Genomic DNA, 25,698 nt, shown 5'->3' on the forward strand with positions numbered 1-25,698 from the left:
TCTTTCTTTCTTTCTTTCTTTCTTTCTTTCTTTCTTTCTTTCTTTCTTTCTTTCTTTCTTTCTTTCTTTCTTTCTTTCTTTCTTTCTTTCTTTCTTCTCTGAGCCTTTAAGTTTTATTCTGGAGCTCCCTGTTTTAAGCCTTCCCTGATTCCTCCTTTCCTCTCCTAGTTGTTTTCTCTCTCCTCAAATTATTTTTTAATTCGCTTACCTGAAAATGTTGTATTCCTCCATCCACCTCCACTTTCATGTATGTGGTCCTTAGGGACTGGGACTTTTATTGTTTTTATATCTCTAATGGCCAGCATATTGCTTTGCATAGAGCAAGCACTTAATAAGCATTTGTTAAAGGGAATTAAGCAGAAACCAAGTCTAAAGTACTTGAAGCAAAAGTGAAATTACAAATCAGACCTTTAAGGGGTCTCTGTTTTCGTCTGATGTATTATTTCCATTCTTATAGATCTTGTGCCTTCTAGGGCATATGATCATTGTCCAAGTTTTCAGATCACGGGAGGAGTACTCCTGGATTTTTTAATATTGCATCCATCCCTTTGTAACACCTGGGCTGTCTATCTACTACCTCTAATTGTTGTCACAGGAGCTACCCCACTGCCTTAGCTGGGCAACTATGTCCTTAATTAGTTCCATGTAAGAAATAACATAAAAAGTGGGAGATAGGGACTGGACCCCTGACTTTACAGATATAGCAAATACCCAGATGAAGGAACTTTCTCCTGTAATGTAGGTCGCATCTTCTCTGATACTTGGGTTAATTGCTTAAAGCACTGAGAGATTCAGACTCACTCAGAGTCCCAAAATCATTATGTGTCAGAGGTGGACCTCAAGCCTAAGTCTTCTTGATTTATGAGGCTGGTTCTCTTTCCATTTTACTACAATGCTTCACCCTTCAAGATATCACTAGTAATAATCTGCAGCCTTCTTTGACACTCTGTGGATTGTTTCAAGGCCTCTTGGATCATTGAATTGCAGGTACTTCAGTTTCCTCATCTGTAAAATGAGGTGGCTAGACTTAATGTACTCTGAAATCTTTTCTGTCTCTGTTTCTATGAACATCTGGATAATTTATCAGAAAAACTCTGCTTTTACCCTGTATTACTTAAATATTTAAGTTCAGCAAAACTCTGGCTATGGGTTACTCAGATATTGAAGTCAAAAGTTGTTTTTCTTATACAGACAATTTTATTTTTCCATTTCCTCTTTGACAGCTCAAACTCAACCCAATGCCATATTAGAAAGAGATGTTATTTCCTAAGAGGGTTTTTAGTATGTCCCTTAGGATGAATTCATAAGACAAGTTATGGAGGTTTATATTATGAAAATTTGGCAAGACCTAGGTTTGTTTATTCTAGTTATTAATTCCTTGTTCTCCTTCATTTAAAAGTAAACATACTTCCACTGAATTAATAAGATAATTAAATTGGCTTACGTTCCTATTCTCCCTGCAGGAATCTGAGAAGAGAAAATGGAATTTTAAGCCCTTCTCAAAGGCCGAGTTTGACTCATCGTGGACATCTGACTACAACTAAAACATCCAGTATATTTCACTAGACATCAAGGCTGGCCAAAGCCAGGCAGGCTGTGTATAAGGGATATGATTTCACTGGCACCAAAAAATACCTCTTGCCCAAAGATACCTCTATCTTTCACTTGATGACTAAGGTTTCTTATTTCTGGAGTAAAGATAACATATATACACCCTAAGGATCATTTCTTTGCTTCTTAGAGTGAATTAGTTTCACATAAGAATTTTAAAGTTTTAAGGGACCAAAGTGGCCATCTAGATCAACCTGGACACAAACAGAAATCCTCCCTATAACATCATCAAATGATCATTCGATCATTCAATTTCTAATATATTTCTTTTTTTTTTTTTTGAGATGAGGTCTCCTAATTTCACTCAGTCTAGAAGTATAGCAGCTACTCCCAGGCTAGATCCCACTGCAGCTTGGAAGCTCTGACTTGGTCTATTTCCAGCTCCTCCTCTGATAGGAACTAATATTCTACTTCCAGAAGCAGCCTATCGACTTTCTCCTTACCCTCTATCTTAGAATCAATACAGTGTGTTGGTTCCAAGGCAGAAGGGCAGTAAGGGCTAGGCAATGGGAGCTTAGTGACTTGTCCAGGGTCACACAGTATGAAAGAGTATTCTTTACTCTATTGTCTCTACTGAGTTAACACTAACTTAAGTACCCCTACTTAGTACCTAAGATAGACTGAAAATAGGATAAACTCCCCCTTAGAAATTCACACCCTTAGAAATTCAATCAAATAAGGAAACTGTGAACCTTTTTGATTCAATCAGCCAGGAATCTATGAAGGTGAGAAGTCAATCCTACAGACACTGCCCCCTGGGCAGTGCTAGACAATTTATAAACTGTGATTGGTCCCCGTGAAGAGGGGAAGGGACAAGAAGACACCATAAAAAGCAAGTCCTGAACTTCTTCAGGGCAGATTGTCTTTGAGAAGATAGTTTGAAGAGATTGTCTTCTGGAGATAGTCTTAGATAGTCTTCAAGGGAGCTTATCTGGAGACTATGTGGGTTTAGAGCTTGGCTTCTACTTGGACTTTGACTCTTGGGTTACTTTGTTGGGTGAGTAAAAGACTGACCCCTTTCCTAGCTTCTGGAGAGACTAGCTTCCATTTTGGAGTAGACCACATGGTTATTCACTACCAGCCTTCCTGGTTGAGAGCTAATTAATCTCTGCCTGGATTAAGCAGACCCAGAGCAAAACATTTAGTTTGATAGGATAGATAACTTCTCTATACCCCTCACATTTCTCTTCTTTATTGTTTCCTCTCTATTTGTAAATATTTGTAAATAATTTCTGACTCAAGATATAATAAATACTGGGGACCACATAATTCCATATAATCATCATCCAACCATTAATTTTAACCTTTACAACAGCTAAAAAGTGTCTGAGGTCAGATTTGAACCCAAGATTTCCCATCTCTAGGTCTAGTTCTCAATCCACTGAGCCACCTACCTGCTCCCAGCCTATCTACTTTTGGAAAGCTCTAACCCAGGATTTCTTAACTAAGGAGGGACCATGGAGAAATTTTGTAGGAAGTAAGGATAAGACTGTGAACTTGGATAGAAAAAATCATATTCTTATTTTTGCTAACCTCTAATTGAAATTTAGCATTTACTTCAGTTCTGAAAGTAGTCAACCAATTCGGTCTTCTGAGAAGGGGTCCATAGGTTTTACCAGACCATAAAGAGGGTCCACGCCATACACATACACAAAGGTTAAGCGCCTCTCTAGTTGTCAGGAAATTTTTCACTACCTCAGCTAAAACCTGCCCTTCTTTAACTTACCCACTGCTCCTTGTTCTGCCCTTTGGGGCAGAACTAATCCTTCTTCCACATGACAGCCCTTCAACTACTTTTATACAATTATATCTTCTGCCACAACCTTCACTTGTCTTCTCTTCTCTGACTAAACATCTTACATTTCCTCAGTGGATCCTTGTATTAACAGGTCCCCAATCTCCTTCACTATCCTGAGGGCATCCTTCTTTGGGAGTTTTCCAACTTGTCAATAATCATCCCAAAATGTGTTGCCCAGAACATAAAATGATCCTCTAGCTGTGATCTCACCAGGGGAAAGTACAAAAAGCCTAGCATCTCTCTTGTTCTGAAGACAATGTCTCTATTAACACAGACCAAGTTTTCAGTCATATTTTTTCTCTTATCCCTAAACTTTGTCCCCTGAGACTCATTGAATTTGCCATCCACTAAACCCCCTAGCTCTTTGTCAAACAAATATTTATTTATCTGTGCCTTCCTGACTGTATTTATGCAGTTGATTTCTTAAACCTAAGTGTAGTACTGTTGGGTACAGTAGATGAAATATGATTTGCTTTGCTTGGAGTCCCAAGGGACAGTTGGATCCCAATGTAATACCAGAACAGAAGGGGCTATAGGTAAGAAGACTGTTGTGCTTTATCATTTGGTCCTATAGAGAACTGGTCTAATGAATGATACATTTTTACCTGGAAGAGTCATCTTTTTAGTTTCATCCAAGACTACTGGCATGGAAGAGGGGTGGGACAGGAGAAGATAGTAAAAGAGACATTTCTGGTGCACTGGTGTAATTTCCTGGAAATTATCCATAGCACTACAGGGACTTATAGCTACAGTTTCAGAGATAGGAAAAATGCACTGATAGACAGGGTGTTTAGGACCTTTACAAAGATCTGGATTCAAGTGACTCATGTTTTTTAAAAAATGCTATCCAAAAACTAAAGAAGGAACTGTTAGAGTCTGATCATAAATCAAAGCACTTTTTTCACCTTATTTTCTTAATGAGTTTTTTTTTTGTTGTATGTGTAATATGTGTCTTCTGTCATAGAATGGGGAATGTGAAAATATGAATTGCATGAAAGCACTGGTATAACCTATAACAGACCATTTACTGCTGGGGAGAGGGGAAGGATGGAGGGAAAGAAATAATCTGAATCACAAAATGTCAGAAAAATTATAAAAAAATTGCTTCCATATCTAATTGAAAAATAAATAAATAAAAGAAAGTTGAGAGATACAGAGAGAGACAGGGTGGGGCAGAGAGAGAGAGAAAGAAGTGGAGCAAGAGAGGAGGTGGGGGAGAGAGAGAGAGAGAGAGAGAGAGAGAGAGAGAGAGAGAGAGAGAGAGAGAGAAGTGGAGACGGGGGAGCGGTGTAGAACATATTTCCTTGAGAGCAGAGACTGCTTCTTTGTATCTTTGGTGCCTAGTATGCTATCTGCCACATAGTAAATTCTGAAAACAAGTGCTTATTAACAGAATTACTGGGGGCAGCTAGATGGATTCAGTGGATTGGGAATAAGTCCTAGAGATAGGAGATCCTAGGTTTAAATTTGTCATCAAATCCTTCCTAGCTGGGTAACCCTGGGCAAGTCACCCCTATTCCCCAGCCCTAACTAATCTTCTGCCTTGGAACCAATACACATATTGATTCTAAGATGGAAGGTAAGGGTTTAAAAAACAAACAAACAAAAACAGAATGGCTTGTCACTGGGAGATTACCTGGTTGTCACCTAGAAGAATAGCTGATTGAGAAGCACTTATGTAGTCCACTGGGTAGACACAAACCTTTACCAAGGTGCTGGGCAAGTTCTTTGGGGGGGGGGGTCAATCATAAATGAGCCCCTTAGCATAGACTCTATTATGATAACTCTGCTAAGCCAAGGGGAAGCACTAGAATGGGATTTCCTCACTGTGAATCTGGGGCAAATGAGCACTGGCAAAGTGTTTGTAACCTTAGCATGAGCTCTTCTGGAAACAGTCATTGAAGGTTGGCTCATCGAAAAGGAAACCCTGAGCCAAAAGCATAAAAGTGTGAGCACACTCAGTCACTGATCCCCCATGGATGTGGCCACATTCACCTCTTCTTGCTTGCAATGGTTCATCAAAAGCCATTAGAAACTCCTTATTGGAATTCTCCCCGTGAGTAGACAAAGGGTCTTTCTTGGGGTTATGGTGGTGGACCTGAGTACAAGTTCATCCATCAGGTGGCAGACACGAAGCTACAAAAGCCATCCTGGCCTAGTCTGCCCCAATTCCTAGGAGCAATGACCTATCTACCTCCTGTTTATGGCTGGAAAGCTAGGGACACCTGATCACTGGAGGACTCATGTCATTAATTCTTCTCTCTGCCTGTGTGTGGCCACCCAGTTTTTTGCTCTTAGAAAAGAAATCACACCCTGGACCACAGTGTTCTCACCCCAGGGCACCAGTGTTCTTCCTCTGGCAAATAGCACCTTGAATTAAGTGCAGAGAGGCTGCTAGAAGCCTCCAGATCCCATGAGAGGATCCAAGTGTTCTCAGTTCCTCAGGAAGGGTAGGATATAACTTCAAAGTTGATGCCAATCAGTCTGTAAATATTTATTAAGTTCCTACTATGTTCCAGGGCTAGTTCTTTTTATTTCCAATAAGGAACCTTTCTTTTGTTTGAGCTTTGCACAAAACTACTTTCAGGTCTTTGTGACATCTTCAAAGATCCTCTCCTAATTTTAAATCTTCCTCGATATAAGTATTCAGTAAAGCATCTCTTATAGGATCTTCTATGATTTTAATAGTTTTCAGACCTAAGCCTTCTAGGTTACATTTTATTCTACTAGGTCAAATTCTATTTTAAAAAATAATATTTCTTTTCCCCCAATTTCATGTAAAAACAATTTTTAACATTCATTTTTAAGAATTCTTTCTTTCCCTTCCTCCCTCCCTCCCTTCACCTCTCTCTGAGATGACTGTGCTAAAGGATGGAGATACAAAAAGAGGCAAAGATAATACTTTCCTTCAAGAAGTTTGCCAGCTAATGATGATAGTGGTGTGAGGAGGTTGAGGCACTAACAGAGCTCAAGGAAGCCTGGAAGTAGATCATGAACACAGTGAGAATGAGTGCCCTGGGAATCCATGTTGGGATAAGGGTAGAAAAGGTGAAACTAGCACAGTTTGGGGGGCTGGCTTGGAGGGAAGGTGGTTTTAGTGGATGAATGGAAGGGAAAATGAGAAGGTATAAGTTAAGGCAAGCACAAAGTTTGCCCTGGAATTCTCATGTAGAAGATCAAAGTTCTCAGGCCCTTCCCTCTCCCCCTAAAGAACATCATTGAGGTAGTATGCTGTGATGAAAAGTTTTAAGAATAGATTGCCATCAGGGCAACTATATGGCTCAGTGGATAGAGTTCAAGGCCAGGATTTGGGAAACCTGAGTTCAAATCTGATCTGAGACACTTCCTAGTTGTGTGATCTTGGGCAAGTCACTTAACTCCTTTCGCCTAGTTCTTGCCCTTCTGTCTTAGAGTTGTTACTAAGACAGAAAGTAAGGGGTTAAAAAAAAAAGTAGATTGTCTTATTCTAATAGGGCAGCCAGAGTGTATCGTGAATGGAGCACTAACCCTGGAGTCTGAAAGACTTGAACTCAAATCCAATTTCAGACTTGTATCCCAAGAGATTAGCACAGTGCCTAACAAAATAAGTGCTTAATAATTTCTCTGGCTGTCTAGACTCCTGTGCAAGCGACCCTGGGCAAGTCACTTCACCTCTGCTTGCCTCTGTTTTCTCATATATAAAACAGGAATAATAATAGCATCTACCTCTCAAGGTTATCATGAGGATCAAATGAGAATAATTGTAAAGCACTTAGCACAATGCCTTGCACTTTCTAAGAGCTATATTAAGGTTAGCTATTATATTATATTATTAAGGATGTAGCCTCTAACTCCTGCTTTCTGCTTTAGGAAGAGAACGGTAGGAGAGGTAGAGGTAGGGATGGAAGACGGGTCACATTTAGCAATAGTTTTAGCAATAATAAACAGAGGATTTCTATTCTCTCAGGCTACTTCTTTAGGAAAATGAGATACTTTCCCTAGGTCATAAGCATCAGAGCCAAAACTTAGAAGGAGTCTAAACAGCCAGAGAAATGATTAAGCACTTATTTTGTCAGGCACTGGGCTAATCTCTGGGGATACAAATACAAGCAAGTAAAACCATCTCGGCCCTCAGGGAATTGACATGCTAATGGGGAAAAAGAATAAATAAAGGCGAGCTGAGAGGGAACTGGGTGACCCTCATGGATGCGTGGCACCTGGATGGCTGGGAAATGAGGCTGGGCAGTGGAAGCCTGGATCTGGACAAGATAAGGCAAAAGTTTGTCAGTCAGAGTCCAGGAGAGATCCAGGGGTAAAGTCTGAGGTTCTAGTTGTGGAGGAGGTAGAGATGATGGCCTGAGTGGAAAGAAGAAAGCGTGGAAGGAAGACAGCTGGGAGGGCAAAACCACTGAAGCCTCCATGTGGGACCTCATCCATGGAGAATGTGCCCAGGCCACCAGGTCAATTTTGAACAATCCATGTGCTGGTTCTTTCTTTTCTTTTCTTTTCTTTTTTTAACTTTACCTTCCATCTTAGAATTAATACTGTATATTTGTTCTAAGGCAGAAGAACAGTAAGGACTGAACAATGGGAGTTAATTGACTTGCCAGGATCACAAAGCTAGGAATTCTTTTTTTTTTTAATAGAGAATCTTGATTTTTTTTGAGCTTTACACAAAACTACTTTCAGGACTTTGATATCATCTTAGGTTCTCTCCCAATTTTAAGTTTCACTTGATATAAGTATTCACTAAAATATCCATTATAGAATCCTCTATGGCAGTGATTCCCAAAGTGGGTGCTGCAGCGATCTAGAGGAGCGGTAATGGCCACAGGCGCATTTATCTTTCCTATAATTTGCTATTAAAATTAAAAAAAAATAATTTCCAGGGGGCTAAGTAATATTTTTTCTGGAAAGGGGGTGGTAGACCAAAAAAGTTTGGGAACCACTGCTCTATGGTCTTAAATTCAGGCGTTATGCCTAAGCCTTTTAGGTTACATTTTGTTCTACTGGATCAAATATTATTTTTTAAAATAATATTTAATCTTTTCCCCCAATTACATATAAAAACAATTTTTGACATTTATTTTTCAAATTATTGAGTTCTCAATTGTCTCCCTCCCTTAACCTCTCCCTGAGATGGTAAGCAATTTGATATAGGTTATATATGTGCAATCATGCAAAACATTTTCATATTAGTCATGTTGTGAAAGAAAACAGAACACACACACACACACAAATAAAGGGAACTAGTATGCTTCAGTCTGCATTCAAATTCCATTAGTTGGTTGTTTTTCTGGAGGTAGATAGCATTGTTTATTATGAGTCCCTTGGAATTGTCTTAGAATCATGACATTGTGGAGAATATGTGCTGGTTCTTTTAAGTGATTTTCAAGATGACAATTGTCCACGGTCAGATCTCCATAGAAGATAAAGAATGGAGAAGTGTCCCTATCCTTTCATAGGAAAAGAAGTGTGGTTTAGCGAGTAAATACAAATGGCTAGGAATTTAGAAGACCAGGTTCAAATCCTACCTCAATCTGGGTGGCTCTGGGCAAATCATTTAACCTCCTGGGGCCTTGGTTTCCTCACTTAGAAAATATGGGTGCTGCCAAGTCAATTGTTACAAAGAATCAGGAAAAACTCCCTGGCATCATGAAGGAAAAAGATAGAAAAAAAAACATTCAAAAACCAGAATTCCATGATTTGTTAACATGCTACTTAATCGTTATAAGCATTGTTATTCATCCCATGAAGAAATATGCTCAAACCAGGTTTCAACTTGTATCCCAAATTTTTTTTAAAAATCAATGAAAATTAAATGCCCTCAGAGGTTCCTTCCAAAAAAAAATTTTTTTTTTTTAAAAAGAAAGAAAGAAGACAACAAAATATAGGGGTTGGACTCAGTGACCTCTAAGATCCTTCTAAGGTGATCCTTGGAATGGAATGAGACCACAAAGTCCAAGGCCCTGGTATTTGTGCTGAGTAGTACAATTAGTTTCTGAAAGCACATTTTTGACCTTTACTTTCCCGGGAATAGTTTGTGCCGAAAACAATGCAGATTCCTCAGAGCCATTCAGTCGCTCCATTTTTTAAAGACCAGTCTGTCCCTGTTACTTCCTCGAACTTTGTCCAAGATCCTGCCTCCTCCTCTAATTTCAGCAAAGTCCCTTACTTTCCATACCCCAAAGAAGGGATACAAGGACCAAATTCTCGGCAAATAACAGCTGACCTACAGACTTATGAAACACTATACTTATACGATCCCATTTAATTCTCATTGAAACCCTTATTTTATAGACCAAGAAACTGGAGATCAGAGAATTCAAGCCCATAGATACAACTCGTAAGGGTCAAAGATGTGATTCAGTTCTAGACTTTTTGTTATTTCTATTGATCATCTCCAGTTTATCCAGTCTGTTTCTTGTTTATCCAATGATATTTACAGATTGTCTTCTCTGTTATATGGTGAGCTCCTTGAGAGTAGAGACTGTTCCCCTGAGTAAATTCCTTCTCTTTTTCTATACTACTTGAAGCAGGTACCATTCTATCATCTACTTAGCTAGACCTACAAATCCTCTGCTAAGTGATTCAGTGGATAGAGTGCCAGCTCTAGATTCGGGAAGACTCATCATCCTGAGTTCAAATCAGACCTCAGACACTTACTGGGTGTATGACCCTGAGCAAATCACGTAATCCTGTGGACCTCAGTGTCCTCCTCTGTCAAATGAGCTGGAGAAGGAAATAGCAAAGCACTCCAGTATCTTTGCCAAGAAGACCCCAAATGGGGTGACGAAGAGTCAGACATGACTGAACGACAAGAGATAAATAAATACAAGGGAGTTCTAGGAAGGGAAGGCACTAGGAGTTGGGGGGATCAGGAAAGGCTTCGTACTTGAGTCATAGCTTAAAGGAAAAGAGGGATTCTATGGGACAGAAGTGTGGATGGAGAGAATTACAGGTACAAGGACTTCTTGTGGGGAAGAGTGAACTCTAGGGGATGACCACTGCTCTGTTCGACCAAGGTAGAGAGAGAGAATTTGGGCATTTGGGATTTAAGGAAATTGTAGTTAGGAAGTCTGAGAGCACATCTAGGGCCATGTTGAAGTCCTTCTGCATCCGAGCTCAAAGAGTTAGGAAGAAGAAAAACATTGTGAGCCAAGTGCTGAACTATTTGAAAAAAGGAGGGGAATGGTCGGGGGGCTGATACGAAACAGTCGCCATGATTTAATTAGGATAAACATTTTAATCTAGTAAACTTCAGGAAATGGAGGATAAGGGAGAGTCTAGAAATGATAGGGAGGAGCAAGTATTCCGACTTACCCCTCCAGGGCTAGATTGGGAGTGGGGAGGTGGAGAGACGAGTCAGATGGGGACTACATGAAGGCAGGGTTAGCAGCAGAGAGAATAATGGGGTTCAAGAAGGCTGAATCATCTGGGGAAAGCCAGGTCTCTGTGGAGGGCAAGTAGAGAGGACAGCAAGTGAAGAGATCTAGGAAAAAAAAAAACAAAATGTTTTCACTAGAGTACAGGAATTCCAGAGGGTATAGAGGAAAGTTTGGGCAGGGTTGAAGTAGGTCCAGTACATGGATAGGGTAGGGTTAAACAGGCTATTATAAGCAGGAGTTTATTCTGGAAACAATCGTGAGGTAGGAACCAATACAACTTTAAAAAAAAGAAAACTCCTAACACAACTTCCAGTTATTGAGAAAAGTAAGGCCCTTTTTGGCTGGGCTCCAGGTACTATTCTCTGAATTTAGGTCAAGAGTCTCCTATATAGTCCCTTAACAAAAATTGTTCAGTTCATTCTGGGTGCCACACCTAGAATCTCTTAACCTAGGTCTGCCGATCTTGGTCTAGTTCCTTTATGCTATAAGTCACAGTTCTTCATCCTTACTTGTTTGACTAAAGGTAAGCCACTTCACAGTTCTGTGACTCAGTTCCTCATCTATAAAACAAGAGGACTGTCATTTAATTAGGATAGAACATTTTAATCTAGCAAACTTCCGGAAATGGGGAATAAGGGAGACTCTAGAATTAATAATGAGGAGCAAGGAGTATTCTGACTACCATTCCAGGGCTAGATTTGGGGTGGAGAGTTGGGAGAGAGAGGTGAGCTGGGAGAATGACTAAATCAACTTTCAAAGACTCTTCAGCTAAGTAAAATCCATAGGTAAGTAAAAATCAATCAGATCTAGCTTGGGTGGCAGGAAGGACCAGACCTATGATTTCATTTAAAAGAACTCCTTTTACCAAAGCAGAGAAGGTCAAGTTAAGGGAGTGGGGGAAGAAGAGAGCTAAAAGGTTAGTGACTTGCCCAGTCACACTACTAATGGGTCTCAGAGAGTTAGGATTGGAACCCAGGTCTTCCTGACTCCCATGCTAGCTCTCCTGATACCACGCCTCTAATTCCAGACAGCACTTCACAATTCTACAGTGCTTTATGCAAGTCTTTTTCCATGGTCCTATGAAGTAAGTTAGTACAAATGCAGCTGGAAGAACTGAAACAGAAAGTTTAAGTGACTTGTCCAAGGTCACATAGGTAGAAAGTCTTCAGTCTTTAAGGTCAGTGTACAGTAAACCTGACACATAGTAGGGGCCTGATGGATATTTGGAGAAATCAATTAAAATTGAATTGTTCTTAAATATCCCCATAATTTTCACTGAGTCCTGCTTTGTGAAGGGTACTGCTATCTTTTCTGTGCCTGCATTGTCTTCCAAGTCACTGATCTAGGAAGGGATCAGGAGATGCAACTGAACCCCCTCTTCCCAAGCAGTAAGTCTCATAATCTTTAATTAAAGGGCAGTGGGAATCTTTTGCTCAGTCATGTCTGACTTATCATAACCCCATGAGTTATGCTGTCCATGGGATTTTCTTGGCAAGGATACTTGGAGTGGTTTGCCATTTCCTTCTCCAGTGGATTAAGGCAAACAGAAGTTAAATCTCTTGCCCAGGGTCATACAGCTAGTAAGTTTTTGAACTCAGGTTCAAAGCTTCTGACTCCACCTCGCTGCCTTCTAGACAAAAAATAAATAAACAAATAAACAAACAAACAAATGAATGAATGAATGAATGAATAAATAAATGAATGAATGAATGAATAACTAAATAAAATAAATAAATAAATGAATGAATAAACAAACAAACAAATAAATAAATAAATAAAGGAGAGAAAGAAAAAGTTAAGTGACTTGTCCAAAGTCACACAGCTAGTACATATCTGAGCCTGGACTTGAACTCTGGTCTTCTTGACTCCAGACACCAGCCCTCTGTCTACTGAGGTATCTAACTCTAAGCTAGCCAAATTTACATCTGAAAAAACAATTTTACTCAAAAGAGGAAAAGAGATTTAATAAGGATGACTTGTTGGGGGTCATAGAACCTTTTGGGGGGAATTTCTAGCCCAGCAAACATACCAGTTTATCAGAATCAAGTTTCTATAAATTAAAGTTATGATCATCAAGAATATACATCATCTCAGTCATCTCTGAAGCCTTAGTTATTAAAAAAAGGAATTCTGTACCATGCCCAGGCTCCTAGCCCTGCTCTGCTTTTGGATGGGGAGGTTGGCCATCCATGCTCTCATCCTGGAGTCCTTTGGAGTTCCTTTGCTCACCTCTGTCTCTCAGGTTTAGGCTCACCACTTCCCCATTTTGAGGCTGAGAATGCTGGATCTTCAGGACCTTCTAAGGGTGCCAGAACCCTGGGATGACTCTCTCTCAGCGCTCTTGTGAGCACAGGCACACTGCGCTGATCCATGCTACTCCTGGTGAGTGCAGAAGTCCCTGCCACAAATCTTTGACCACCCCAGGGCTTTGTCAGGGGATCCTGTTGTTGTTGTCTGGACTCAGAGCCCTACAGGCTACATGGTCGCTTACCTGTGCTGGTGCTGGCTTTCCTGGAAGCCTCCTTTCCTATATTCCATGAGTTTCTGGTGGGCTTACTCTGCTGTTCTGAGATTTCTTACTGTACTTGCCATTGGATTTCTTGATTATTATTTGATCATATTATACGAGATTTGGTCATATTTGGTCATATTATGTGAGATTTTTGTCATATTTCATGATATTATATGAGATTTGGGTTTTTTTTTTTTTTTTGCTGGAGGTGAGAGCAGGGCTGCCTCCTCCTGTACCAGCAGCCATCTTATCCAGAATCTTCCTACATCTTCAGCCGCAAATAATCCTGCAAATAGGATGAAAATAGATTCTTTCCCTTGGCTCAATGGGGTCCACCTGGACATAAGACCTCACAAGCCTTCTTAGGTGGGGTTCGTCACTGCCAGTTTGCACCTTTACCTTCCAGGAAGGAGGAGGGAGAAGGGGTGCTCTGGTCAACTCTTGCTTTGGCTACCTAGAAGAGAAAAGGGGGTGGGGATGTGGGGAGAGCCAGAGCAGAAGACTTTAGGCTTAGTCAGATCAAGCTCTCCTCCTCCTAGGGATCTATCTTAACCTGCTCCTCTGCCCAGCTTGGGAATAGAGGCAAAATGGTGCCCTTTTCTACTCCTGGACCTTTGCCAGATGTGGAGACGACCGTGGAAATGCTGGCTCCTTTAAAACTGTGAATCCAGGATGTTCGAGCCTATTAACAACGGAAAACTGCCTCCCCCACCTCATCCCATGACTCCTTACTGTCCTCCTTTCCAAGATTGATTGTTTTGGCCAGCAGTGAGCTGGGGGAAGGGTGCTACTGATTCTCCCCCTGCCCCTGTTCCAAATTGCTCGAAGCAAATGAAGTGTCGATATAAAATTATAATATTGCCAAGGATCGCTCAGCAGGCAGGCTCCTAACAAACTCGACATTATTTTTTATTGATACCAGGGGGCTTGTTTACTCTCCTGACTCTATATGCAAATAATTTCCCTATTAGAACAGGCATGCTTTGACACCTGTCTGAGGGCCCCCAGGAACTGCAGTATGGATTGGTGAGAGGATATGCTAATGCCTGTGCAATGGGAGAGCTTTCTTGGACTACCCAGCTGCATGGCATATGGATTCCACTTCTGGAAGAGGCAGGGATGGAAGCGACTAGAGATCTGGAAAAATAACCTAGTTGGAGCCTCAAGAAAGGCCAATGGGGGCAGCGGGGTGGCTCAGTGGATTGAGAGATGGAAGGTCCTAGGTTCAAATCTGACCTTGGACATGTCCTAGCTGTGTGACCCCAGGCAAATCACTTAACCCCCATCGCCTAGCCCTTACCACCCTTCTACCTTGGAACCACTACACCGTATTGATTCTAAGATGGAAGGTAAGGGTTTACAAATAAATAAATAAAATAAAGAGCCTAGGTTTAATGATCTCCAAATCAAAAGTATTCTGCTACTCATTGACCTCGGTTTCCTTATCTGTCAAATAAGGATTTTAAAAATAATAATTAAAAAAGAAATTCAGAAAAGAAGGGTCACACCAATGTGTCTGGTGGACAAGGGAAGAAAGAAATGCCCATTATCTCCTTGGGGTCCACTCTTCCCCATCCAGGCAAGTTTCCAGCTCTTTGTCCATTTACTGGCTCTTTTTGCCTCCCCTTCTTCCTCTCCTCTCAGATCTCATGGAATCAGCATTATCCTCTAACACCTGTAAATTGAGGTGACCCCAAAATGGCCTGCTAATTTCATTTAATGAGCTCTTAATTCTAAGCCCTTTCCGATTTCTTCTCTTCTCTACTCTCAGTCTTTTCCCACATTATATTGCTAATTCACACTCTACAGGAAAAAAGGACAAGAAAAACTGGTACCCATCTGAGGGTTCAACTGTAGGACATTAGAAGAAACTAGCCAAGTGGAGATAAAAAGAACCTTTGGGCCAGGGGATTCTGAACACAAAGACTGGGCTGATAAGCCATAACCAGTTTCCCAATTCCCTGTTTATCTCTCCTTATCTGTCCAAAGCCCTAAGCCCTCAAAAACACTTCCGGAATTCTTCTTAAGTAAAATCACTGCCCTTGTTCTCTTCCCAGAGCCCCCATCTCTTTGGCATGTCAGTGCCCAGAGAGATAGGAACTGTCTTTACCATCAGACTCTCCTTACAGGGGCAAAGCCTTGGCCCCATCCAGGCCAGACAAACAGAAATGGGGGGGGATAAAAGACATCAAGGACAATCCCATTAAGGTAAGCACTTAGCAGGTCTGGTAAAAATCTGATGAAGGTGTGTGAAACTGATATCTGCTATGAAGTTCCAATTTCTCCATTTGATCCTTCTCCCCCATTAGCACTGACCCTTGAGAGACGATTGTAGATAACTACCCCTACACTGTCTTTATGACAAAGCATGTTCACAGAGAAGATATCCCAATAGTCTTCCTCCTTTGAAGATTGGCTCCATTAAAACGAAGGGCTCCCAGATACCCTAGAAATACTGAAAATACCAAGAGTGGAAGCACCGTCTATGTGTAGCTTGGTTGGCAGATTGCTAAATGTTATAGAACTGAGATCCGTGAGAGCTCTCACTTAGAACAGGATTGCTGAAAAGTTCAGTCAAATGAATCTGTGAGATGATCAAAGATAAGAGTATTCCCCGAAACAATGAAGATCACAGAGTCTATGGAAACTCGCCCATCCTGTGCCTCTCTAGTCCAATTCTTCCCATAAATTCACTCCAGGAGCTCTACCTAACGTGCTCTGGGCTTTCACCTTTACTCTTGACCTCATGAGGATACCTAAAGGCACAATGGTTCTCTGTGGGTCATCCCACATTTTTTTTCTCATACATTTCTTTGAAAAGTTCATGCAGTCATGCAATTGCATTTGCTTCTGAGGGATCACAAGCCTTGTAAAATGTCAGACCCTGAAATTCTGGGGCATTTTACTTGGAGTAAAAATGAACTTGGAGTCAGGAAAACTTGGACTTGAATCTTGCCAATGATACTTGGGTGATCACTGGCAAGTCACTTACTGCCTCTAAATCTCAGTTTTCTCATCTGTCAAAATGAGAGGTGGAAACCCAAATATAGTAACTACTTTTGGGGGTTGTCATGAAACACTTGGGATCACAGAGCTAGAATTGGGGGCTATCTAGTCCAACTCCCTCATTTTTACAATTGACCTAGGAAGATTGGGACTTGTTCAAGGTCACTTGGATAGAGAGCATTCGAGGTAAGATTTGTTCCCAGGTCTTCTCACTAGAGCTAATGATTTTTCCATTTTTCATTCTCAAATGAAAAAACGAATGTAGAGATTTTTTTTAAACATTAAATCCTACATCCTAAATAAGCTATTCAAATAGAGCATGGGGTTAGAAGTGTTTAGGTTAGCAGAAACCTAGTTATTCTGTCTTGGAAGGTTCTCACCTTTATGTGGGCAGGGCTTTTCATCTCCCATCGATAAAAAAAATAATGGAAATTGTAAACTTGCCTGAATCATTCTCTTCTTTAGCAAGGCTCTTCCCCCAACACTACAGTTTAAAATCATTTGTGCTGGAATTGGGAGGTAGAGATGGGAGGAATAATAAAATCTAGGTTTATAAGGGTTTTGTTACATGATTTAGGGAGTTTCTAAAAAATATTAAGTCAATAAAATTCTCCTTCTTTTATCTCTGTGCTCCCTGTCAAGATAATAACTAGATGACACACAGAGTATTGAAATCTGTGCCCCTTTAATTTTTTGGTCTATATGCCTTGCCTATTCCTGGTTGTCTCCCCTGCATCCTCCAATGGAGAGAGCAGGCTGATAGGGTTTGCACACACGCGCCAGACCCCCATAACGCATGTATCATTTTACATTGTTGCTACTTCAATTCATTTTGTCGGACATTTATTAAAAGCCTATTGTGAGAGACAGCTAGGTGGTCAATAGATTGAGAGTCAGACCTAGAGATGGGAGGTCCTGGGTTCAAATGTGATCTCAGACACTTCCTAGTTGTGTGACCCTGGGCAAGTCACTTAACTCCAATTGCCTAGCTCTTACAAATCATCTGCCTTGGAGCACTCTTTAATTTTGATTCTAAAATAGAAGGTTATGGTTGGTTGTTTGTTTTTTTTTTTTTTATAAAGCCTAATGTTTAAGGTCCAGGGGATAAAAAAAACCAGAGGGAGAAGGAATTATTTCATTGAGTTCTATTCAACAGATTCTTAGCCACCGACCTGTAATATCAACATTTCCCTTGGCAATCTCATTCATTACCCCAGCTTCATCTATGACCTGTACTAGATGACCCACAAAATCTATATCTCCAGCTCTGACATCTCTTCTGATCTATCTACAGCTGTCTACAAGGCATCTCACACCACAGTGTCCCCCTGGGACCTCAGAATCAAGATAAGAGAATTGAAAAGCAAGTGAGGGACAGCAGAAACTGTCCAAAAGACACAAACAGATCTATTTAGGATATCCCTCTATGAGATTGTGAGCTCTAGAAGGGCAGGGACCTTGCCCTCTTTAATCCTTTTATCTCCTTTCATCCTAGCTTAGAGCCTCATTGCAAGGACTCCATAAATATTTGTTTGGTAGTCTAAATGGATGAATCCAAGTACCTGCTAACAATAAAATAGTCAAGCTGTACATAAATGAGCACCAATAAATGCCTGGGAAAAAATTAGCTTTAACAGATAGTTGGATCTGCTTCTTAATATTCTGCCCAGTTTTGTCTTGTGTCTCCAGCCTTTGGGCAGGCTGTTCCCCTGAGTCTAAAATAAACTCCTTTTTCATCTCTTAGACTTCATAGATTCCTCCAAGAGCCCTTTGCTTATTCTTATTATTACCTTCTCTGTAGAATTACCTTGTTTTTACTTTGTGTATATTTTATATCTTTATGTGTACATGATTCTCCCAGTAGAATGTCTGCTCCTTAAGGATAGGGATTGTTTTGTTTTTGTGTTTATACACTCAGTGGCTTTGTGTAGTATCTAACACATTAATAAATAAAGCTTAATAATAAATAGCTTAATAAATAAACTTGTTAAAGAAAGCCCCATCCTACCTTTCAATATATTTTTTTTTACACTTTATTCCCATCATGTACTTTTCAATCCAGTGACATTGGCCTCCCAGCTATTCTGGGTGCTAAGCACTCTATCACTTAGCTCTGGACATTTTCTCTGACTGTTCCCCATACTTGGAATGCTTTCCTTCCTCTGCTCCAACTACTGACCTCCCTGACTTCCTTTAAGTCCCAACTAAAATCCCATGTTCTACAAGAAGCCTTCTCCAAAGACCTCTTAGTTCCAGTGCCTTCCTTCTGTTATTTGCTATCTATTCAATATTTGCTTTGTATATATTTATTCATATGTTGTCTGTCCCTTAAACTGTAAGATCCTTGAAGGCAAGGGCTGTCTTCTGCAACTTTTTTGTATCGCCAGAACTCAGTACAATGCCTGGCACATAGTAAGTAATTAATAAATGTCCATTTGTTGATTGATCAACAAATGCTTTTTGATTGATTGTTGCATTAAACCTTTCATCTAGGTGTTGGTTTGTAGTGAAGGAAGACTTGCATAAACAAGTGTCCTTCTTGACTATAAATAATCTAGCATATTAGCATTATCTCAATATTTTATTAATCTATGAATTCTTCCCTTTACCAATGCAAATCACAATTGCTCTATACCTAAGTAGGTGGTCTTTATGAGATGGTCGTGGTAAAAAATAAGCCTCATCCCACATCACTCTTGATTCAACTGGCTCTTGGACAAGAGGCGTTTAGCCCCCTTCTAGATCTGAGGTCAAGATGCTGTAGATATCACCTTCTAGAACCCAGGACTATCTTCACACCATGACAAGGGATTGAAGGAGAACATTTGTATCAGTGCAGTCTCAGATGACCCCTTGGAAACCAGCTCTGCAAGGCAAAGGAGAGTCAACATCTCTTAGGCTTATTACCTGATTTCTGTTAGACCAGTTCTGATTTCTGGTGGTCTCCAAGCCAAGGGTTCCATGCTTATTGCTGTGGTTCTATGTTTATATGAGGATGTGTAGAACTCTTGGTGCCCTCTAAACCCTTTCTGAGTGACCCATTTTTGTGACACCTTCTGTAGGACTGAAGACCCAAATTACTAGATATGTGATCTTGCTTCAGTTATGTCTAGGCTGGAAAGGCTCAAAGCAACATGGCAGCATGTGAAATCAGAGTGAGTTCATGGAATGTTCCAAATGGAAGACAGCCTGCACATTTCGTGTGTGTGTGTGTGTGTGTGTGTGTGTGTGTGTGTGTGTGTGTGTGTGTCTGTCTGTCTGTCTGTCTGTCTGTCTGTCTTTCCTTCTTCTGGCTCTCTGTGTTATTCTTTGTCTGCCTCTCATCTCAGACTTTAGAAAGACCTTGAGGAGGTTAATGGATTGCCCAGTTCACTGACTCATCTGTCCTATGTTTCTCACCAAGGGAAAGGTTTTAACAGGTCAACTCTTAAGTGTTGGAAGAATGGCAAAGTGTTTGCTAAGAATGCCTCAGGGTCATTAAATCCCTTAGAGACTCCGTGAAAGGGTGTTTCCATGCCTCACCTAAGGCAGTTAGGTGGCACAGCTGAAAAGAGTGCTGGACCAGAAGTCAGAAGGACCTGACTTGACAGGTGGCAAGATATTTATTACCTGTGTGTTTTAACCTTTAACCTCTGCTTCAGTTTCCTCAACTGTAAAATGTGAGTTATAATAGTAACACCTACCTCACTGGGTTGTTATGAGAATTAAATCATTTAATATTTGTAAAACCCTTTAGGAATGTGCCTGGCATCGAGTAGGTGCTTAATAAATATTTGTTCTCTTTCCTTCTTCCTCTTTACACTCCCCTCTCCTCATCAATCTGTTGGATAGTTTCAAGAACAAAATACGGGTTCTATCACCTTTGGAAAAGAGAATAGCTTAGTTAAAACTTGCACTATATTTTCATTTTTAATATTATTTTCGACAATGTACTTTCTTTTTGTCTTTTTAAAATTTAATTTTTTTCAATAACATGTAGAAACAATTTTTGACAATTGTTTTCTGATATTTTAGGATTCAGATTCTTACCCTCCCTTCCTTCCTCCCACCCTCTGAGGTGGTAAATAATCTGATATAGCTCATACCAGTGCTGGCATGCAATACATATTTCCATATTGCTCACACTCAACAATGTACTTTCAATAGCACCTTCTGACTCACTTTGGGTTCTTTTTCTAGTAGCAATGATGATTGGTCATGCTGAGCTCCCCAACCCCCTCTTCTCTTAACTGGACTTCATTGTAATGAAGAATACCCATTTATGTAGAACTCACTTTACAGCCTATCATCAGGATGTAAGTTTTTGGTTTTTCTGTCCAAAGCTACTTAACGGCAACTTAGCTGATGATCTTTGATGGATGAGAATTTGTTATAGACATCCTTGGTTTAAAATCAGGGCTTCTTAGGTATGGGGAAAATTCTTCAGGTTTCAGAAAGGGCAGGAGAGATATATGGTTAATTTAAAAAAAAAAAAACTAACCAATAGCTTCCCTATGTAATGACAACATCTTCTTGGTCACTTGCTTTCCTCATCAAAATATTTCAGTTCATTCCATTAGATATAGCTCTGGTTTTGTCCTGAAAGTCTGTGAGAAATTGTGACTAAATAAGATTGTGTTCAAGCAAAATCAATGCAGCTAGAATAAGAAGGAAAACTAGCAACTGGGAAAAAATTTACCTCAAATATGTCTGATGAAATATGATATTCATGTTATACAGAGAACAAACAGAAATATGTGAGATCAAGAGCCACTTTCCAATAATTAGTAAATGCTATAAACCAAAAATTTCCAAACTGCAAACTGTTGGGAATCATAGGAAAGAATTTTCTGAATCCCTGATAATAAAGGTTTACCTCACCCTCAGAAAATTTACAAAAGTACCAATAGATGGAAATAATCAGTGTTGAAGGGGTTGTGGGAGGCAAGATGTACACATATATTATAGGTTAAGCTATGAAATGATCAACCATTCAGGAAAACATTTTGGAATTATGCCAAAAGAAAATAATTAAAATGTTCATTTTTTTTGACCCAAACATTTACCCCAAGGAGGCCTAAGACAGAAGAAAATTTCCTCTATATCAAAGTGTTCATAACAACACTTTTTGTGGTAGTAAAGAACTGTAAATCTTCAGTTAGGGAGTAGTTTATCAAATTTGAATACGATGGAATATTGTTTCACTGTTTAAAATGATGAATAGAAAGAATTCAGAGAAACAAATGAAGACGTGTATGAACTGATAGAGCAGATGAACAGATTCACAGCCAGAGAAGCAGTCTATCTAACGACTATGGCTAAACATTATATTTTTATTATGACCAGTACTGGCTCCATTGCAGAGAAGTGGAAAAGTATTTCTCTGTTCTTAGTGGGGAAGTTGGGGACGGGGGTACTATGAGTATAGAATGTTGCAAATATTGTCCAACAAAATCATAGGATCCTAGAGGTCATCTAATACAATACTACCATTTAACAGATGAGGGAATTAAAGCCTAGAAAATTTCAACAGCTTATCCAATGTGACACAGATCATAGAATCAGTTGTTTTCCTTTTGTTATTGTTATAATTGTTGTTAAAAAATTTTGTTGTTTAACAACAAACAATTGTTAAAACAAAAGGGGCAGCAGTGAAGGATAGGTGTGCAAATGATTGTGATACAAAAACAAAGGACAACAATAAAACTTCAGTATATCCGCTTAATAACCAGTTTTGCTAGAATGCATCTTTTCCGTAAAAAGAAAGCTATCTGTATAAGAAAATATATCCATTTTAACAGCCAGTTTTGCTAAAATGCATCTTTTCCAAAAAAAGAAAGATATCTGTATAAGAAAATATACATATAAGGGAATTCTTAGAAGTGATCCAGAATAATGAAGGTTTTTTTTAACCCTTACTTTCTATATTAGAAAGTGTGTATTGTTTATTTATTTGTTTGTACTGTGTATTGGTTCTAAGGCAAAAGAGTGATAAGGGTAAGGCAATGGGAATTAAGTGACTTATTTAGGGTCACACAGCTAGGAAATATCTGAAGTCAGATCTGAACTGAGGATCTCCCATCTTTAGACATGGCTCTCCATTCACTCTATCCACATAGATCTGTTTTGTTTTTTTTGTAAAGTACCTGGAAAAATGAATGAACTCTTACAAAATTCAATCACCAGGAACAGAAACTCAAGAATGCATGGGGAACAGGCTCAAAACCTTTACAAATTTAATTACAAAATGTTCCTAAAAGAAATAATGACAAATAATTGGAGTTCATATGGTCATGGTCAGGTCCTACAAACATAATAAAAATAATTAAAATGACCTTACAGAGTAAATAACTTACAAATATTATTATCTTTATTTTTTTTTAACCCTTGTACTTCGGTGTATTGTGTCATAGGTGGAAGATTGATAAGGGTGGGCAATGGGGGTCAAGTGACTTGCCCAGGGTCACACAGCTGGGAAGTGGCTGAGGCCAGGTTTGAACCTAGGACCCCCCCATCTCTAGGCCTGACTCTCACTCCACTGAGCTACCCAGCTGCCCCTTATCTTTATTTTACAGAGAAGAGAACTGAAGCTCAGAGATAAAATAGCCTGTATGTATCCCGTGTTTGTGAACGAGTTGTGTCTACCTATTAGAAAACAAAATAGGGTGGGAATCTTTTTACTTATGTATTTGTATCCCCAGCACCCAGCCTAGAATCTATAGTAGAGCTTTAATGAATATTTATTGGCTGACCAATTGATTAACTAATTTGCTCAGAGCCACATAGCTAGAGCTCGAAACATCTTTTGACTCTATAACTATTGCTTTTCTCATTCTAGAACTTCTCATTTCTTTTTTATGGAAAAGATGCTCAAGCTTCTCAAGTTGGAGAATTGGATAACTTATTCATGAATGCCTTGACCTGTTTAGAATCAGAGGATGTCAGAACCAGAAGAGGCCTCGGAGATTATATGTTATAATCCTTCCATTTTAGAGACCAGGAATCCAAAGTCTAGAGAAGGGAAAGGTTTGTTTGTTCCAGGTCACACAGCTGGTTTGTGATGGAGCAGGGATTAGAGTCTACATCTTCTGACTCTGCGACTAGTGCTCTTTTTGCAACATTGCCCTGCCTTCCTTACCCCACATAAGACTATTCTGGACCAATGTGGTGTCTCTGTCATGAGCAAATTTAAAAACTAAGTGTCCTTTTAAGGATGAGTTGATCTTACTCTTTATTTTCTCTAGCTAACTTGACACAACTTTTTCTCCTTCCCCACTGAGCCTCCTTCTCTTGCATCCCCGTCTTCTGCATTACTTCTTAACCCTGGAAAAATGAATAACATTTGAAGTAGGCCAGAGCCAACCAGTCCTTCAATATACAATATGTAGCATCATAGAAATTTAGACCTGGTTCAAAAGATGTGACTCAACCATGGTTGTGCATTCTGTATGTGTTGGAGATGGTACTAGAAACTGGCTCTTCTTGCCTCCAAAGCTGTTATTGTGTCATCTCTCAAATTGATTCCCACAGATGAAGAAATGCAGAGTTTGTTGACTTGTTCAAGATGCTACAGCTGGTTAGTGGCAGAATTAGAATTACGACTGAGGGATCCATACCCTTAGTCTATACTCAAATACTTACCCCATACTCTACTCATTCCCCAATGAAGAGGAGAATGTCTAGAGAAAGCAGACAGTAGAATATCTGGTATGTCTTGAAAGATGCCAAAAGACTCATACAAATATCTGACTTGTCCCAGTCTGAAATTTCACAATTGAAGTCACCCCTAAAGCTCTTCCTCCTAAAGAATCCTCTTGCAACATTCATTTTTATCCAGTGGGCTGTTAACTTCAAGAGAGTCAGCATTAACTAGTTATTCAGATCAACCTGCTTTTTCCTTGTTTTGAGAAGGAAAATGAAAATACGAGAGGGAAGATGGGAAAGTTTGGATGGAATGAAGGGAAGAACAGGAAAACTTCTCATTTGGGATTTGAAATTTATAACTGATGCCCCTTGAGAGTGAACAAGAGCCAGGAGGGGCATCACGATGAGGATTCTGGGTCCAGAAGTTAGAGGGAAAATGCCTGAAGGACTAACTTTGTCTAATTCCCATGCCCTGAGCTCTTCCCTTTCTAGCATTCTCCACATGATGCTGCAGGGCATAAAGCCCCACAGGTCTTCTCCACAGGCCTGACCTAGTGGAAAGCTAAATAATGCCTATTAGAGCAAGTTGCAAAACACTTTATAAACTGTAAAGAGAATATAAATGTTTAATGATGTGTTTTTATATTCACTGAGGTGTAAGAATTCATCCCAGGCTAACACGACTACAAAAGAGTAGGGTGAAGAACTACAGAATGAGCATTTGGGTGGGAAATAGGAACCCTTCTTTGTCCTTTTCTAGTGTGTTTTCAATGACGAGACTCACATAACAATGCTATCCATCAATTATAGGGCATTCTTATACAGACAATTTAATGTATATGATGCAGTTAAGGAAGTCACTTTTTGCTCAGTGTTGGGAAATAGCATCATTTCAGAGGTGAATTCTCAGAACAGTGTTTACCTCAGCTTTGCAAACAGTCATGGGTCCATGTGTTGGCACAGGTGAGCAGCAAACAAGGCTAATTTTATTGTTTCCCTCTCTGAATAACATAAGCTAGGAAGACAGCTAGTGAGTCAGTCATTTTGATGGGCTGGACCATTTGGGATACTTATCTAGTCTTTGGTTCATTTATTGTACAGACTTAACACCCTTTCAGGCATCTAAGTCACAAGAGAGGTCTCAGAGGTAATAAAAACAGAATAAGGCAGGATTCTGTGATACACATGCAAGTAGATATCCTATGATAATTAGAGAAACTGCCCAGAGGAAAAATAATGTAATGAAGTAGAAAGAACATTGTCCAGTGAGATCAGGACAGGTGAGTTTCAAATTGGACATTCTCTGTCTAAATTTCCCCATCTTTATAATGTGAAGGAAGAGATATACGCAGATATTCTGGAGCGGCTAGTGAGCTGGCATTAGAGTCAAGAAGGTCTGAGTTCTAGTCCTACCTCAGTTGCATACTGACTGTATGACACCGGAGAAATCACTTAACTTCTCAGGCAATTCTCTAAAATTATTAAATTGGAAAAATGGTTACAATATGCATTGATAAAGAGTCTTCCTCGCTGGTAAGGTAGTTCCTTATCCAGAGAAATCATAAGTGTGGGAAAGAGGGAAAGAAGGAAAAAAATAAAGGAGGCAAAGAAGGGAGAAAGGGAGGAAGGGAAGAAGGAAGGGAAGGAGGAAGGGAGGAAGGGAAGTGGAAGGAGGGAAAAAGGGTGGGAGGGAAAGAGGGAGGAAGTGAGAGAGGAAGGAAGGGAGGGAAAGAGTAAAGAGGGAAGGAAGGAGGGAGGGATTAAGGGAGGGAGGGATAAAA

Source organism: Gracilinanus agilis, chromosome 4 (assembly GCF_016433145.1).
Source record: "Gracilinanus agilis isolate LMUSP501 chromosome 4, AgileGrace, whole genome shotgun sequence".
Lineage (NCBI taxonomy): Eukaryota > Metazoa > Chordata > Mammalia > Didelphimorphia > Didelphidae > Gracilinanus > Gracilinanus agilis.